General features: G+C 46.3%; 1 long non-coding RNA gene across 1 annotated transcript; it reads left to right on the top strand.

Moving 5' to 3' along the window:
* Positions 1 to 595: 595 nt before the first annotated feature.
* On the top strand, positions 596 to 16,865 carry LOC119390391 (uncharacterized). Its single transcript, XR_005183300.2, has 5 exons — positions 596 to 1,053; positions 1,905 to 2,027; positions 3,737 to 3,876; positions 12,161 to 12,261; positions 16,777 to 16,865. It is a non-coding gene; the product is annotated as an uncharacterized LOC119390391 (long non-coding RNA).
* Positions 16,866 to 17,554: the final 689 nt, after the last annotated feature.

The following is a 17,554-nucleotide window of genomic DNA, read 5'->3' as shown; positions in this document are numbered from 1 at the left end:
TGCCTAAAAAGAAAAAGACAACCTAGGCATCGATTCTCATTCAGAGCTTCTACGGATCCAGTATGCCTGCAAGAGTGGGCGTGAAACATCAAGGGTCCCTCATGTGTACATAAATTTCATTTGACTGTTCGCTGATTCTTACTTTTAATTATTTTTTTTATATGCACCTATCTTTTCCTTTCACTGTTTACTCACATTCTGCGCGAAAATATCTGTCTTTGCGTCTCATTCACTGTTCATTGTATTTTTGTTCTTGATGTAATCGCTATAATTGTCAATGAATATTGCAGTCGTACTCAAACATAACTGCGTGAAAAAGAATGTTAATAAACTAGAACGGAAACCCCGAATCTCCTACATGTTTGTTCTCTACACCAGAATGTGCCGTTCAGAAGAAGCTAACTTGCCCGCATAGTCTCCAGAGTTTTCTTTTCTTCGTTTTACAGTTTATCAGCGCCATGTGTGGCCTACACAACGAGCTTAAACCGCAACTACAATGCTTGGTTTCAACGGGAAACTCCACAGAGCGCAGGTTCACACGCGCGAACGCACGCTAGCGAGCGGTAGCGCCATCCGCAGGCTGGATCGCGCAATCTTTCCACCTGGCAGGCTCGCTCACGACACTAAGGAGACCTTCCTAGCCCGTATAGTTCTGCGTTCGTGTGATCGTCGTGCCGAGTTATGTTTGTGCGGTCGACTTTTAACGCGCTGCCTCGCATTGTATGTTGTGGTTACTGACGTAAGCGCAAGTATACGCGGTAGCAGGCAAATAGTCACCAGATGCCGACCGTGCGACTTCAATCTCTGCGACTGCTTTGTTCGGTGTGACCGATGGACGTGATTCATAGTTTTGAAGAACACCTTCTTCAAATGTTACCGCACGTCAGTGAGTAGCAGCGCCGCAATCTTTTCTCGACGACGCGTTCTGTGGCCCTGGAAAATGCCTTGACGCTCGGGGACGGCCGGTAGCTCGGCGATTCCTCGCTTGGCGCACCATTGAAAACCGGCGGTCATCCAGCAGTGTACGCTGCCAGCGTATTTTTATTGCCAGAGGTAAGTGAACGTTACGCTTCGTACATTGTGAGTTGTTCTTATTATAGTACGCGTTGTCGCCGAAGAAAGTCGCATAACGTGTTGGTAGTGTATGCGGTTGTAGTTGTGCGGATTGTGCTCGCGCATTACATTTGTCAAGACCGTAGTCGGTAGTGTTATAAAGTTTTGGTAATTAGCTCGCGTGCACGCCCTGCTGTACGCTAATATTTGCTGAAGGAGACACCATTTTTGTCAGGCTCACCATTGTCATGCGTTTTATGCATGTCTCTTGACAAATTATTTGGAGTAACGCCACGAAACCGAAGCTTCAACATTCATTTCGTTCGCACGAGCTCTGAAGGAATAATCATCAGCCACCGCGTGAATCGTGAATCGGTAGAGTGGGAGAAATAAAGTGCATTTAGGGATGTTTTCTTTAGGCGCGCATTGTATTTGTCATTAGGTAACATGACCCTCAAAAGCGCTTAGGTTAGCATTTATGGACATTGCTTATCATCTTTCAAGCAATACATAACATAAATTTGCTAAAAATGCAATTTCTGCAGCATGACACTGTATTTTGTTCAGTTGGTTTGCCCCATTTTTATCCTTTATGCACGTTGACCTAATTTGACAAGCCGTACTTTCAGCTGAATTTTCAATTGCTTTTCGCACTATATGTGCGTCCGTGTATTGAAGTCCCACCTCTCATCGCATAATAATAGCTTGTGAAGAACAACGCTTGTCTTGAATTAGCCATTTATCAGAGCTCTTCCTCCCTCCTCAAAGGGCAAGGTGCTGCTGGCACACCTGCTTCGGCTTTTCTTAACCGTTTTTTTTTGAATGCTGAAGTTTTTTGCAACGTACTGCAGGCAGCAAACAGCAGTGCCACGACAAACAGTGGAGTGCTGAAGTCCAGAAGGTGGCTGAGGCAAGTATGCTATAGGAGGTGCTTGTTCAGGCAGAAGAAATAAGCATCTATAGCCAACGTAAAGGTAATGTACAAAGTTCCATATAACGAAGGAGAATCTTGTTTTGAGCTAGTCATGTCGAAGGGAAACAATGAGCGCTAGATAAATGAGATGGAAATGCAGAGTAACAATGTTATGTATGCAAGCAACCAACTTAAGTTTATTCATGCAAAAGGGTTATTTCCAACTGGTTCATTTGGGGGAAGAGCCCACAGTTTCCACGAATGGGCATACCTGGTAGCCGTTGCACAACCTGTTACTGTGTTCTCGCACTCATTATTATGTGCTACTTACTCTTGTGACGTTCCACCAAGGTGAAATTACTTCACATAAACAGCAGCGAGAAGGCTCTTGCTAGCCAGTTCAATTAAGACAGCGTTACCGTAGCTTTTAGTTCCAGTAAACCAGCTAAGCTGTATAGAAGAGCGTACTCCATGTGTTTGTAACCATGGACAGTGCATTTTGCCTGGGAACATGGCTCAGTTTTGCAAAGGAAAATGTTGCCTTTCTGTAAAACGTGCTACTGGGAAATGGCATTGTGCCAAAAATATTAAGGTTTATGACTTCTTGCAGCACGCATTGTTGTACAGGGATGTTAGCGTTTTCATAAATGCAATGCATGGTGCCTGAAGAATATAGCGGCCCACTTTAAAATTTGTAACTTCATGATTTCAGTGTCTGGGACAGACTTTACTGTATACGGTTTGTTTCTGGAAAGCTTCAACCTATCTTGCAATTCTTCAAAGCCAATACTGAATTTGCTGTGTACATTTGGCTGCACATTCTCATCACTTATGCTAAACAACAGGCTTGAGTGATGTGTGGAATTCTTGTCAATCAATTTTATTGATTACCTCGGACAATCTATTCTGCTTCCCACAGTTATTGGGTGCTTTGTGTGCATGTGCTATGCATGCTAGGAATGAAAACAGTGAATGCAGCTGGCAGCATCAACGAGTACAATGACCATAGGCTAGTATGAGGTGCGAAATGTTGCCACTGCTAGAATTTACATTATGTGTGCATGGTACAGCTGATTGTGTAATTTAGCACTTTCCAGCTACTTACGCAGTTGGAGCAGATGTCGATCATATTTACTGTGGTATGGCACGGCCACCAAGTTCGTGCATTCTGCATACCAGGAAACCTGACACGAAGCAACATATTGCTGTGATGGCAGCTAAGTGAGAACGAATGAGTTTGTCTTCTCTGTCCATTTGTCAATACCATTACGCAGGCTTGTTAAGTGCATTCAAGCGGCTTTAGCAATGCACTTGCAGCTACAGAGCCAGTAAAGACAGCCAATTTCATCATCAAAGTTCACTCTGCAAATCCTACTTTCCATAAAGGGCATTGCTTTGTGATAGCTTAAAGTCAAAACTTGCTCAATTAAACACTTCTTGGTGTCTGACATTACAGGAATTATGATAATTGTTATATCTCATGTGAAATTATGCCATTGTTTTTTTTTCAGATTCTTGCTTTGTATACACACTTTACGACTGCACCCTCCCCAACCGAATCTTTACTAGTGCTACATTCTGTTATGGGTGAAAACAATTATTGAACTAAAAACCAGGCCAAGGAAAGCAGTATGATGCCCTGTAATGTAGGAGGATGCTGCTATTGCAGTGTTTAGTCTAGAGCTGAATTTAATGAGAAAGGGCAGCAATGTAGGTCACCTGTGGATATTTGCAGACCATAATTGTGTTGTGGTCATTTTGTTATCGCAGGAAGCATCTTCAAAAAGCAGTGCTACAAGGATGTGAGCAGCAGTTTCCCTTCAACGAACGGGTCAAATTCATGGAAGCCACGTGCCTGCTGCCTCTGGCCTACACAAATATCCAGCCACCATAGTAAAGTTCTTGCAAAGGTGTGAAACATCCCTATGCTGCATGGATTGAGCATGTTAATTGCCTGTTTTTTATAGCTTCTAGTAATATGTCTACAAGTGTACTTCCTTCCAGTGTATGTTTACATTCTCTTAAAGGGCCAGTCAGCAGGCTCCTACTTCTTTTTTTACACCTCCCAAACAAGCTCGCTAATTCGTACAGAGGGCCACAGGAATCACATAGTGCGAATGTCAGACACTCCACTTCTAAAAACAATAACCGCGCCTCCTCTTCAGCGCTTGACCAGTCCTCTTTGCTAGCGAAGTGGTGTAATGTTGCCTATGAGCAACATTAAGTAACGCTGACTGTTGAATAGTCCTCTGCAATACGAAACGGCATTTTGGCTTTGTGATGATGCAGTATCTGTGGTTGTCACAAGTGTTGCGAATTGGTTTATCTCGCCAGTGCTTTGCCTGTGCTTCCTCACCGCACCGCTCTGGCACAGTGGCACACCAAGGAAGCCCCTCTTCAGGATGGTCAGGCTGAGCGAGAAACTGAAACCAGCTGGAATGTTTGTTCTATCCCCTGTGGCTTCATTATTACACCACTTAATCAAAAAAATCATGTGACAACATGTTCATGTGGTACAAGCGTGCAGTTGTCACAAATTTTAGACTCCGGGGTTGTTTAGGGGCCCTTTAGCCTTAAATTATGAATGGTAAATTCACACGTCACGTGGTTTTCTTGCTTTATTTTTTGCAATGCTCATTTTTAAAATAACATGTCAGATTCTGTGAGTGGTAATTTATACATTTATCATACAAAACATCCTGCTATATTCAACAAGGGTTATTATAGATTTTTCATGGCACCAGAGCCACCTGCTTTTTGCCCTGTGGCAGCTACATGGAAGTTCATTGCTATGCTGCTTTGTTTAACTGATATCTTTTCAATCAATGCGTTTCACAGTCCAGGGTGTTTGGTGTATTTGCATCTTGATGTGTTTAATATCATACAAGTGATGGATTTTTTTCTGTCTTCTAGTGTTTACTTTGCAGCTATTTAACTGTGGTTTTCAGGGGCATATCTAGACAGGAACATCAATTCTGCTAAGCTTTGGTTCGAAAAGAGACGCTGAACAGGAGTTCCTTAGGTACATGCCGTGAGCACCAGCCCTTTGGATTACAGAAATATCTAAACTGCATAATGTCTGCAGCTCCTTGCTTAATTGCATGTCTTTCTTCAACCTACAGCTCTTTCCATAATCCTTAACATTAACCTACATTACCAAGTGAACATCCCCCGCTGCAATACAGTGGTTATAATGGTCAGCTGCTGATCTGAACTGTGCGGGTTCGATCCTTGATGGAGTGGTTGCACTTTCGGTGGAGGTGCAAATCCTAGAGGTTCCTGTGCTTTTAATTTGACGTTTACATTACAGAACCCCATTGTTATTATTACATCAGCAAGTGGACAGAGTGGTAATTCTAGATTGTATACATATTGCCACGCCCGCTACTTCTTTTATTTTGATGTGTCGAGTTTGACCAAGCAAGGACGGTTATCAAAGCTCGACGCTGGCCGCGAAGCAGTGTTCGAGAAGCTTCACGATTTTAGTAGATCGTTTTGTTAAGATTGCGCGCCGCACGCCAATGTTCCAGCTTTGTCGAGAGATAACGCCGCCACCAGCGATATTGCTGGAAAGTTCTATAGCGCCTGCATAAAAGCCGACGCGCTTGACCGCTTGTCAGTTGATCGACGGACGACGCCCTGTTCGCCGCTATCATTGTACAGCGTGTATTGCTGTAGTTCTAATCCTCATTTTCCGGCCACAAGTTCGGCCAAATAAACAGTTTCATCCTGCAAACGCCGACTGCTGTCTTCGTCGACGTCACGACCACGTGACATCTGGTGGAGGTGCTGCTTCTTCCATGATCCGGACGCCCCCGCGAAGCGCTGACCCAAGCCCAAGCCACGACGAGGACGACGGCAAGGAGAACCCGGATCGTCGAACAAGCCGCAGGCAGAAGGGACTGCCGCCAGAGCACGGGCTCCTTCCCGAAAAAGACAGGCAGTCGCAGATCCCAAGATCGACCGCAGCGACGATGACCGACCCCGTGCAGCCTGCGCCGATCCTTCTTCGGCATCCCAAGGAGCCGCCAACCTTCCGCGGGTCGTCGTTTGAAGACCCGGAGACCTGGCTTGAAACATACGACCGTGTCGCCGCCTTTAACAACTGGACCAATGAAGACAAGCTGCGTCACGTGTACTTTTACCTCGAAGACGCGGCCAGAACCTGGTTTGAGAATCGGGAGTCCTCAATGCAGACCTGGGATCTTTTCCGCAACGCATTCCTGCACACGTTCACAAGCGTCGTCCGCAGGGAAAGAGCCGCTTCTTTGCTGGAGACCCGGGTGCAGCTGTCAAACGAAAACGTCACCATCTTCACGGAAGAGATGACTCGACTTTTCCGCCAGGCCGACGCTGGGATGGCGGAAGACAAAAAAGTTCGCCTGCTCAAGCGGGGTGTCAAACAAGAACTTTTCGCGGGACTTGTCCGCAACCCGCCCACAACGGTCGCCGAATTCCTCACCGAGGCTACGACTATTGAGAAGACACTGGACATGCGGACGAAACATTACAACCGCTCGCCGCTGTCTGCAACCAATTCCGAAGTGCACTCACTAGCCACCGACGACTTGCGCGAAACCATCCGAGCGATCGTGCGGGAGGAGTTGCGCAAGCTGTTACCCTCGCCGCAGCCTCAAGTGGATTCGATCGCAGACATTGTCCGCGAGGAAAGAGTCACTGGGTGTTCCTCAGCCGGCACCGCCGCAGCTTCAAGCAATGAGTTATGCTGCTGCAGCCCGACGCAACGCCACCCCTCCTCGCCCGCGTCAAGACGCCGCGATGCCCCAGCAGTTCCGCCGCCAGGCACCACCGCTGCCACCACCGACGCCATACCGCCCGCCAACCGGCCAGCGATACACGCCGCGGAAGACCGACGTTTGGCGCGCCCCCGACCATCGTCCACTCTGCTACCACTGCGGAGAAGCCGGCCACACCTACCGCCGCTGCCAGTATCGACAGATGGGACTGTGCGGGTTCGCCATCGACGCGCCGCGTCCACAACAGGATGAACGACCACGTGACATCGCCGACTATCTGGCAGGAGCGCAGTGGACCCTCCGAGGACCTTCCCGATCGCCGTCGCCAGGCCGCTACGCCTGTCCCCAACGCCGCCAGTACACTGGCCCATTCTGGGGCCGGTCTCCTAGCCCGTATCCGGAAAACTAAGGGCAGCAACCGATGGAGGTGCGGTTGCTGTACGACGAAACTTCGAAGATCCTCCGCCGCCGACGACGACGCCACGACGAAACCTTCAGGACACGACGCGAACCAGACAGAGCCCTGACGACGAAACATCGCGGACCGAAGCAGACCTTACGACGCAACGTGGAAGCAGCGGAACAAACCGACGTAGCCGTGACCCGACGCCACGACCTAACTGCAACGCAAGACGACGAACTAGCGACCTCGACGTTCTTATCGACGGCCACAGCGTCACAGCCCTCGTCGACACCGGAGCCGACTATTCTGTCATCAGTGGACCGTTCGCCACGAAGCTGAAGAAAGTCAGGACAGCCTGGGAAGGCCCCGAAATCCGGACAGCTGGAGGTCACCTCGTAACGCCGGAGGGAATCTGCACAGCGAGACTCACCATTAACAACCAGATTTATCCCGCGAACTTCGTAATCCTGCCGCGTTGCTCGAGAGATGTCATCCTTGGTATGAACTTCCTAGGCCTTCATGGTGCAATCATCGACCTGAGGTCTAAGTCAATAACACTGTCCACGGAAAAGGCACTACCGCCGCACACTCCGCCAAGAAAGCACGCCTTGAATGTGCTGGAAGACCAGGTCAGCATTACCCCTCGCTCCAGCGTCATCATTTCCGTCGGCACTCAGAAATCAGCAGACCTGGAAGGCGTTGTTGAAGGCGACCAGCACCACTTGATTAACTGCAAGATTTGCGTCGCAAGAGGAGTAGCAGAGCTGCGGGCAGGGAAAGCAACAGTTATACTCACGAATTTCAGCAACGAGTACAAGCACGTGAGCAAAGGCACGACAGTCGCCTACATCGAATAAATCGTAGAAGGCAGCAATGCTTTCGGCCTCACCGATTCTCCCGATCCTATTCCGACGAATAAAGCGCCGCAACCAGATTTCGACATCAATCCCATCCTTTAGAAGCACAAACAAGAAGAGCTCGAAACCCTGCTCTTGCATTACAAGGACTGCTTTTCGTCGTCGTCAAGAATTCGGCAGACTCCCGTGGCAAAACATCGCATCATAACAGAGGAAAGCGCCAGACCACTCCGTCAGACCCCGTACAGAGTTTCGACGCGAGAACGCGAGGCCGTGAAGAAACAGGTCGACGAAATGCTACGCGACGACATCATCCAGCCGTCGAAGAGTCCGTGGGCATCCCCGTTGGTGCTAGTGAAGAAGAAGGATGTGACTCTACGTTTTTGTGTCGATTATCGTCGCCTGAACAAAGTCACGAAGAAGGACGTGTATCCCCTTCCCCGGATAGACGACACCCTGGATCGATTACACAACGCAAAGTACTTTTCGTCGATGGACCTCAAGACCGGTTACTGGCAAATAGAAGTCGACGAGAGAGACCGAGAAAAGACTGCTTTTATAACACCAGACGGCCTGTTCGAGTTCAAGGTCATGCCCTTTGGTCTATGCTCGGCACCTGCGACTTTTCAACACCTGCGACTTTTCAGTGGCAGACATGCCTCGTGTACTTGGACGACGTCTTTGTGTTTTCCTCAAACTTCGACGAACACCTTCGGCGCCTTGAAGTTGTACTTCAAGCAATCAAGACCTCCGGACTCACCTTGAAGCCTGAAAAGTGCCGCTTCGCGTACGAGGAGCTCTTGTTCTTGGGTCACGTGATCAGCAAGGATGGTGTTCGCCCGGACCCGCGGAAAACAGCTGCCATCGCTGACTTCCCGACGCCCACCGACAAGAAGGCCGTACGCCGTTTTCTCGGCTTGTGCGCCTATTACAGACGTTTCGTCAAGTAATTTTCACGGATCGCCGAGCCACTGACGCAACTCACGAAGGCCGACGTCGAATTCAGGTGGGAAACGTTGCAAGTTCAAGCATTTGAAGAATTGAAACGACGCCTGCAGACGCCTCCGATACTTGCGCATTTCGACGAATACGCCGATACGGAAATCCACACCGACGCAAGCAGCGTAGGACTCGGCGCCGTCCTTGTGCAAAAGACCGACGGATTCGAAAGGGTCATCAGTTATGCTAGCCGGTCGCTATCAAAGGCAGAAATCAACTACTCCACAACAGAAAAGGAGTGCCTGGCCATCATCTGGGCGACATCGAAGTTTCGCCCCTACCTCTACGGCCGGCCCTTCAAAGTTGTGAGCGACCACCACGCCTTGTGTTGGCTAGCGAACTTGAAGGACCCTTCAGGTCGCCTCGCACGGTGGAGCCTACGACTTCAAGAATTTGACATAACCGTCGTTTACAAGTCCGGAAGGAAACACTCCGACGCTGACTGCCTGTCCCGCGCCCCCGTCGACCCACCGCCGCAGGACGACATGGAGGATGACTACTTCTTGGGAACCATAAGTGCCGAAGACTTCGCCGAACGACAGCGAGCGGACCCAGAACTCAGGGGCCTTGTGGAATACCTCGAGGGCAGGACCACCGCTGTTTCCAAGGTATTCACGCGAGGACAGACGTCGCTTTTCTTGCGCAACGGTGTTCTCCTTAAGAAGAACTTCTCGCCGCTTCGAGCCGATTCCCTTCTCGTAGTGCCCTCGACATTGCGACCAGAGGTCCTCCAGGCTCTGCATGACGACCCGACGTCTGGACACCTGGGTGTTTCCCGCACGCTCGCAAGAATACAGGAAAAGTACTACTGGCCGCGCCTTGTCGCCGACGTAACTCGCTACGTCAAGACCTGCCGGGACTGTCAGCGACGCAAGACACCGCCGACTAGGCCAGCCGGACTTCTGCAGCCTATCTAGCCACCTCGACGGCCGTTCCAGCAAATTGGGATGGACTTACTGGGGCCGTTCCCGACGTCGAATACCGGAAACAAATGGATCGTCGTAGCTACCGACTACCTCACCCGCTACGCCGAGACAAGGGCCCTACCCAGAGGCAGTGCCGCCGAGGTAGCGAAGTTCTTCGTTGAGAACATCCTCCTGCGTCTTGGCGCCCCAGAGGTCCTCATCACCGACAGAGGTACTGCGTTTACTGCTGACCTAACTCAGGCAATACTGAGATACAGCCAAACAAGCCACCGCCGGACCACAGCTTACCACCCACAGACCAATGGCCTCACCGAGCGGCTAAACAAGACCATCGCCGACATGCTGGCCATGTATGTCGACGTCGAACACAAGACGTGGGTTGCCATCCTTCCGTATGTGACCTTCGCCTACAACACGGCCTTGCAAGAAACGACGCAAATGACGCCGTACAAGCTGGTCTACGGAAGGAGCCCGGCAACGACGCTCGACGCAATGCTACCAACCGCCACCGACGAAGACGATCTCGACGTTGCCGCCTATTTGCAACGCGCCGAAGACGCTCGACAGCTCGCCCGCCTGCGCATCAAGAACCAGCAGAGGGTCGACAGCCGTCACTATAATCTTCGACGACGCCACATGGAGTACCAACCCGGTGACCGTGTGTGGGTCTGGACGCCGATACGCCGACGTGGGCTCAGTGAAAAACTTCTTCGGCGATACTTCGGGCCATACAAGGTGCTTCGACGTCACGGCGCTCTTGACTACGAGGTCGTCCCGGACGGCATTACGAATTCCCAGCGACGCCGCGCACGACCTGAAGTCGTCCATGTCGTGCATCTTAAGCCGTTTTTTGAGCGTTAGCGAACCTGGGGACTCTACTTTTTCCTTTCTTATTGTAATTTATTTGTGTATGCACTTGTTTTTTTCCTTTCCATGTTCTGTTGCAAGCATCGGGACGATTCTTTTTCAGAGGGGGGCAATGCCACGCCCGCTACTTCTTTTATTTTGATGTGTCCAGTTTGACCAAGCAAGGACGGTTATCAAAGCTCGACGCTGGCCGCGAAGCAGTGTTCGAGAAGCTTCACGATTTTAGTAGATCGTTTTGTTAAGATTGCGCGCCGCACGCGAATGTTCCAGCTTTGTCGAGAGATAACGCCGCCACCAGCGATATTGCTGGAAAGTTCTATAGCGCCTGTATAAAAGCCGACGCGCTTGACCGCTTGTCAGTTGATCGACGGACGACGCCCTGTTCGCCGCTATCATTGTACAGCGTGTATTGCTGTAGTTCTAATTCTCATTTTCCGGCCACAAGTTCGGCCAAATAAACAGTTTCATCCTGCAAACGCCGACTGCTGTCTTCGTCGACGTCACGACCACGTGACAATATTTAGTATAACAGACAGCTGAGCTGGTTGGTAGGTATTCATGTTAAAAAGGCAGGGCATGCAAACATGGACACAAGAGAGAAACCAAGACACCACAAACGCCAACGGGAAAGGTGGACAGTGGCACAAAATAAAGTAGACACAGAAACTTATCTGTGCATGCCCAGGCAAGAGGCGATACCTATCAATCTGGCACGCGCGATAGTCTACGTGAGAGATAACTGCTCAAGCATTTGATTTCTTCTTTATGCTAGTTAATCGACGATTGGCTCTCTTGTGCACTGCCATTATCGATATGCCAGGCCTCGACTACTGGACGCATTTCTTCATTCATGTGCTTGTACAAACTGCATTCGTCGAATTTTGGCATGCATTTATGCTCTCGACAATGTAACGGTAGATTAGGTGATGATCCTCCAGTTAGTGATCTGAGCGTCTTAGGCGTCTTGACTCTCTTGTGTCCATGTTTGCATGCCCCAACCTTTTAACATGTATTCATATAGTGCGTAAGAGAAATAGGTTAGTGAGTTATTTGGAAAGTAAGTTTAGGGCGAACACCAAAATAGCAGTGTAAATTAAATTTAAGCGATGAATGCATCGGGCTGGATTAGGAAACGACATAATGGCGAAATATAGCCGCTTGCTCTTTGCTTATACTTGTCTCAGTTTCTTGTCTCGTATGCTTTGACAATGACCAGGTGTCGTGTTGGATGCTACTAATTGGTTATGAGCTATACATAGACAAAGCAGCGGCTGTTTGGATGCATTCTAAACAGCTACCTCATGGGGAGAGAAAAGTTAATTTGGGTTATGTGAGGCATGCTAAAAAAAGTCGACTTGTTTCTGATGTTTTTGTTTTCCTGGTAGACATTCTACACGAACTAGCCCAAAGGCGGAAGGAAGGCACGCACAGATGAACGCACAAAAATCATGAGGCTGCCGTAGAAGCTGTGAATGAGCATTAACCTGTGAGTATGTGTCTTAAACAATTTGTTGAAGCCTTTTATTTTGGCTGAACATTCTTATCGAGGCTTTGTATTCCCTGGTTTGTAGTGCAATATTGTTACACCCTGTTGCTTTCACAGCAGAGCTCTTTAGCCTGGTGCAAGGCCCAAAAAGTTCGACCTAGATGACCAAATTGGGGCAGCCAGTTGTTTCCACAATTAATGCATTAGTGTAAAAAACGCAATAGACGGAGCACAAGAAAAAGGAAGACGCAAACAGTGCTGTGCTCGTGTGCTCAGTCTTCTGCACTGCTTTGTTTACGCTCTGTCATACCAACACACACAAGCATCAATTTTAGCTTATGTACTAGTCCAGCTCATACACTTAATAACGTTCTCCAACGGCAGGATTACCGGATATCTGGCTTGTGAAGTCAATCTAAAGTGCATGCCTGTTCGTGTAGACTTGTGTGCATCCCCCATTGATATGGAAATGCAGCTGTGTTTTAATATTTTAGCCAGTATAGGTCGTGAATGGAATTTGGAGCTGTGACAGCAACACTTTTATAGGGGGCGAGTTACTTAATTTTTGTATACTTGTGTGCATCCACCATTGAGATGGAAATGCAGCTGTGTTTTAATATTTTAGCCAGTATAGCTCGTGAATAGAATTTGGAGCTGTGATAGCAACACTTTTAGAGGGGGCGAGTTACTAAATTATTGTGTATTTCTCGATGTTTGCATGTTATAAAAACATAGCTGGTTAAAATTAGTCCAGATTTTACGCTATTTCTTAACATATGACCTTCCGTACCGTTCGAAGGCATTGAACCATATGAAATGCTTCGTGCCTTTGTGTGTGTGCCGAAGGTTAGGAGTCATTATACTAGAGATAGATAAAAATAGGTCAGAGGTTAAAGTAAATTTTTCGCAATCAACTTCTTGTGGGCAGTTATTCAGAGCAGGGTTTTGAAGTAATTTAGCAATACAATCAGATTAGTGCTTCATTTTAGTGTCTGACAGTGCACACTGTTTTATTTTAGTACCTATTTGGGTCATTTCATCCCAGTGTGCCAGGTCGTTTTTTTGACCATTTCAATATTTTGTAAAACTGGTGCTGTTATGTTTCAGTGTGGGAAGTAGTCATTCAAGTGTTATTTTCGGGGAAAGAATTGCATGATGCAGCAAAGACCTTTCAAACTTTGCACGCAGAAATGAAGCTGTGTCAGGCAAATTAATTGACACATGATTATTGCATCGAGATATTACTACAAAGCATTTGTTTCTTTAACATAGTCACCAATCTTTCATGACTATGACAGTCGAATTTATTTTCATTTCAATTTATGCTATTTGCAGTCGTGAGGAAACATTGCAAAATGCAGCATTTTTAAGTATATTGTAAAAAGACTGAATTTTTCATGTGAAATATATTCACAGTATGAGTTCAGTGCATATACCAAGGGTTGAAAATGCTGCTGGCAAAAAGAAGAAGCAAAAATGTCTTCAAAATTGACACTTGGAAGAAGTAGTGTTTGAACCCATATTGCGGGCTCTCTTTCACTGTGTAGCAATCCCAGCAAAAATGTTGCCTACACATCATAGTGTGCTTTCCTCGTGCGATAAGTTAGACAATGTTTTTAAGGTGTAATATTATCTTCAAGCGAAAAATATTTTTTTCAAATGAAAAATAAGGCTGTGGGAAGTTTCTTGGAGCTTTGCCTTCACTGCACAGCACATCATTGTTCTTGCATGGTACTTCAGACAGAAGTATTGCTTAAATCTGCAACATTTAGACTTGCACTATATGAGCACAGGGGCACCCGCGTGAATCCTGTGCCAATGTGCTGTGCAGCGAAGGTCAAGGAAAGAGACTCTGTGCAGGCTAGGGATTATTCACTTCAGTAAATTTATCCTAGGAGTATATGTTTTTTTTAAAATGGAATAGAAATTGCCAGCAAAGTATACCACACAATAATGTCTTGGCGACATTTCTGTTTGGAATGCTACATAGCAAAAGCTAAGCTGCAATGTGGGTCAAAAGCTATTTTTTCCGACTCCGTTACAGTTTGGGTGCAACGTTTCTGTTTATTTTGTTTTCATAGTAGTTTTATGACAAAGTGGATATCTATTTACTTATTTATTTATTACTTGACAATACTGCTGACACCAGTAAGCAGTATTGCAAAGTGGGCTACAGTGATAAGTTACACATAAAATGATCTCGCTAAGCAAAAACAGGGAGCATAACATATACAAAACACAAGATAAACCAAGAACATCTATACAACGGTCTCAAGAAAAATGATAAGGGAACAGCACAAAATACAAAGGCAATGAACTTTAGAAATCAACCTTCGGTATTCCATACAAAAGAATTGGTCTTTCTCCTGATAAATGTTAACATTAGAACTTCAGCATTTTGCAGTGTTTCCTTATGGCTGAAAAAATGTAACTTGAAATGCAAATTTGTAAACTATTTTAGCCATGAAACACTGCCACCTTCAGATTAAAGAAAGAAATATTCTGCATTAAAACGGGAACAAAGAGCGCTGGACATGGGACGAAGAAAGAACAATAGACGAGGGTGCTGTCGCCCTCGTCTACCTTTTTTTCCGTCCCGTGCCCAGCGTTGTTTGTTCCCATCGTAATCCTGTACTAACCAGCACAGTTAGGTGCTCTCCTGAAATATTTTGCGCTAATTGCTCAAAGCAATAAGTTATCTTGCATGACGCAGTTTCACATCTGTAGATTGATGGATGCTATCTGTGTTCCCTTTAAAGCGAAGCATTGACATGCAAGTGGCCAAGCTCAATTTTTGAATTGGCTTAATGCCTTTCCTACCTGAATTAAATTGCTTTTCTTAAAAAAACTTATAATAGGTAGCTTATTTTTCGGCGTTGTACATAAAGACCCTGCAAGTTTGTTTTTGGCTGTTCTCGCTGCTTTTCCACTACCAATCCTCCATCTGTCTTTTACTGATTTCTCTTGTGGATGTGTTCATCTTTATCAAGCTTTCTCTAAGCGTAGGGCTTCATGAGAGCTAGTTCCCAACAGGCACATGGGTGGACATTTTTACATTTATTTAAAAGGTGGTCCGTCCTTTCCATATCTCTCTCACAACCAGTGCATGTGACGCCTACTTACTGGATCTCACTTTATGACTGCATATTCTAAGGCAAGATTACCTCGCTTCAGACATTGCACTAGCTTATCATATGCTTCCCTCCTTACTTCGTCCTTATTCTTGCGATAGTTACTCAGAGCTTTTCATTTTTAGTATTTGCTATCCATTAAATCATCTCCACCTCTCTGACATTGCACCTAACGCTTATCGTGCATAAAGTTTGATGCATGCTCTCAGCATCACGAAATTTCGTCCTGGAAATTATCACTTGACTTCAGGTATGACCTTTTTAGCAGCATGATCTTTTTCAACAGCAAAGGAGTTCGTTAAAAAACCACCTTGTATACTTAAAGTGGGGATGACTAATTCCATACCTCGTTTATTAAAGTTAACCTCTTTCAATTTCCTTACGCTTGTTCTTTATGTTGTGCTTGCCTCATGGTTTGCAATCTTTATGGATCTGGTATATTTAAAGAGTTGAATAGCCGGTCACCTGCTTATGACACTGCAGCTTAAGTATTGCACCCACTATCATTGCCATAGTAGCATTTGGTACAGTAGAGGTTTGTAATGAATGTAACGAGATGTACAGCTCATGAAATAATTGTTGAACAACGAATGTTGTTGGAGCTAGTGATTCAACAAGAGGACTCGTCTTTAGAGGCGCAACGAATTGCATCAAAGTTGTGCAACAACTTAGACACATCAATTTGTTGAAACATTGGCACCAACAACACGCTTTGTTCAATGGTTTGACATTCATTCAAGCCGCCATCTTCAGCTCAACTTTTGTCGCGTCAAGATGTACAGGATATACAACTGTCATGTTGTGTTCTGATAGAATTCAAGAGCTATTGACAGCAAGCCTTGCTTCTCAATTTAATTCTCATCCTTTACGTTGACGCTTTAATCTTTGTCATCTTCAGCCTTATTATATGTGCACTGCAGCAGTAGCCCTTCGCAGTGGTCTACAATTCGCTTCGTCTTGTGCGAGCCGATTCCATTTTATACATGCGCAATTCTTCATTTTTTCACCCACATAACTCTCGGCCTTCTTGGCAGCATTAAGTACAAAAATTGTAACTGTTAAGACTTTTGCTTCAACATCATGACAATAATTGAATAGAATTGGTAATGCACGTACATAAATACTCTTGCAGTTAGAACGTAGTGTGTTTAACCTTGAATTCTTGTGTACTATAGCAATAAGTCTTCGTAAAATCATGCTGCTTCTCCTTCATATGATCAGAACGAGTCCAGAAATATCTGCAAAATATCGTTTGTGCTTCTTTGATTTCTGAAACAGTGATGCTAAGGGAGGCCACGTGCACATGCACCATGGCAATGTTTAAATGGGTATAAATTCTGAACATTGCTGTTGCTCTAGGTGTCTCCTTTCACTTCCTTTTCAGACGTACAGAAAGGAGCGAAGTGGAGCTGTCCATGGGCCGTGCACACAGTTTCATAAGCAGGCTTGCAACACTTTTGACAAATATGTTCCTGAATACATCTGCCAAAGTGGCATTTAAAGAAGCATGTAGTAGTGTACTTCACTGTTTATTTGGCATGAAGCAGCAGGTATGCTTCCGTCATCAGCAAGTTCACACAGTACAGTGCATCTACACATGGCATGCTACCCCCACATCTACCAGCTCGGGATGAGTAGCTTGATTGTAAAATGTTTACTTTGACTTAACACAACAATTAACAAAATGACATGAAAGTTTTGCCACCTATGCAGGCGACATTCTCAGTATACGCTGGCATATATAAGCGGAGTTTGACCAGTCCATTAGTCGCACATTTCCTTGTAAACATCTCGTAGAGGGCCGCTGTTGTTGTTGCAAGCCAATGCGCCGTGATGAATGAACCATGATTCCAAGATTTTTATTTTCCTCCGACCTTTGTACACGAGCTAGCATCGTCGAATTGATTAGGTCAAAGTTATGCCTTGTCATTCAGCAGCGTTCAACAAGCTCCGTCTTAGAACACGTTGCATGGGTGGTTTTCGCAACATCCTCTTTGTGTTCTTTAACCTTCGATCACCTTCTTCAACCCATTTCGCCTATGCAAGTTGTGTCGCAATCCCCACATTGTACTTCGTAGATGATCCCACTCTAATCTTCGGCGGTGTTTGTGTATACCTTGTACTTAGGACATGTGTTCACAAAGCCCAAAGACCGCACACTT

Source organism: Rhipicephalus sanguineus, chromosome 4 (assembly GCF_013339695.2).
Source record: "Rhipicephalus sanguineus isolate Rsan-2018 chromosome 4, BIME_Rsan_1.4, whole genome shotgun sequence".
NCBI lineage: Eukaryota > Metazoa > Arthropoda > Arachnida > Ixodida > Ixodidae > Rhipicephalus > Rhipicephalus sanguineus.
Note: the sequence above shows the minus strand (reverse complement) of the source record. Positions and strands in the feature narration are given on the sequence as shown.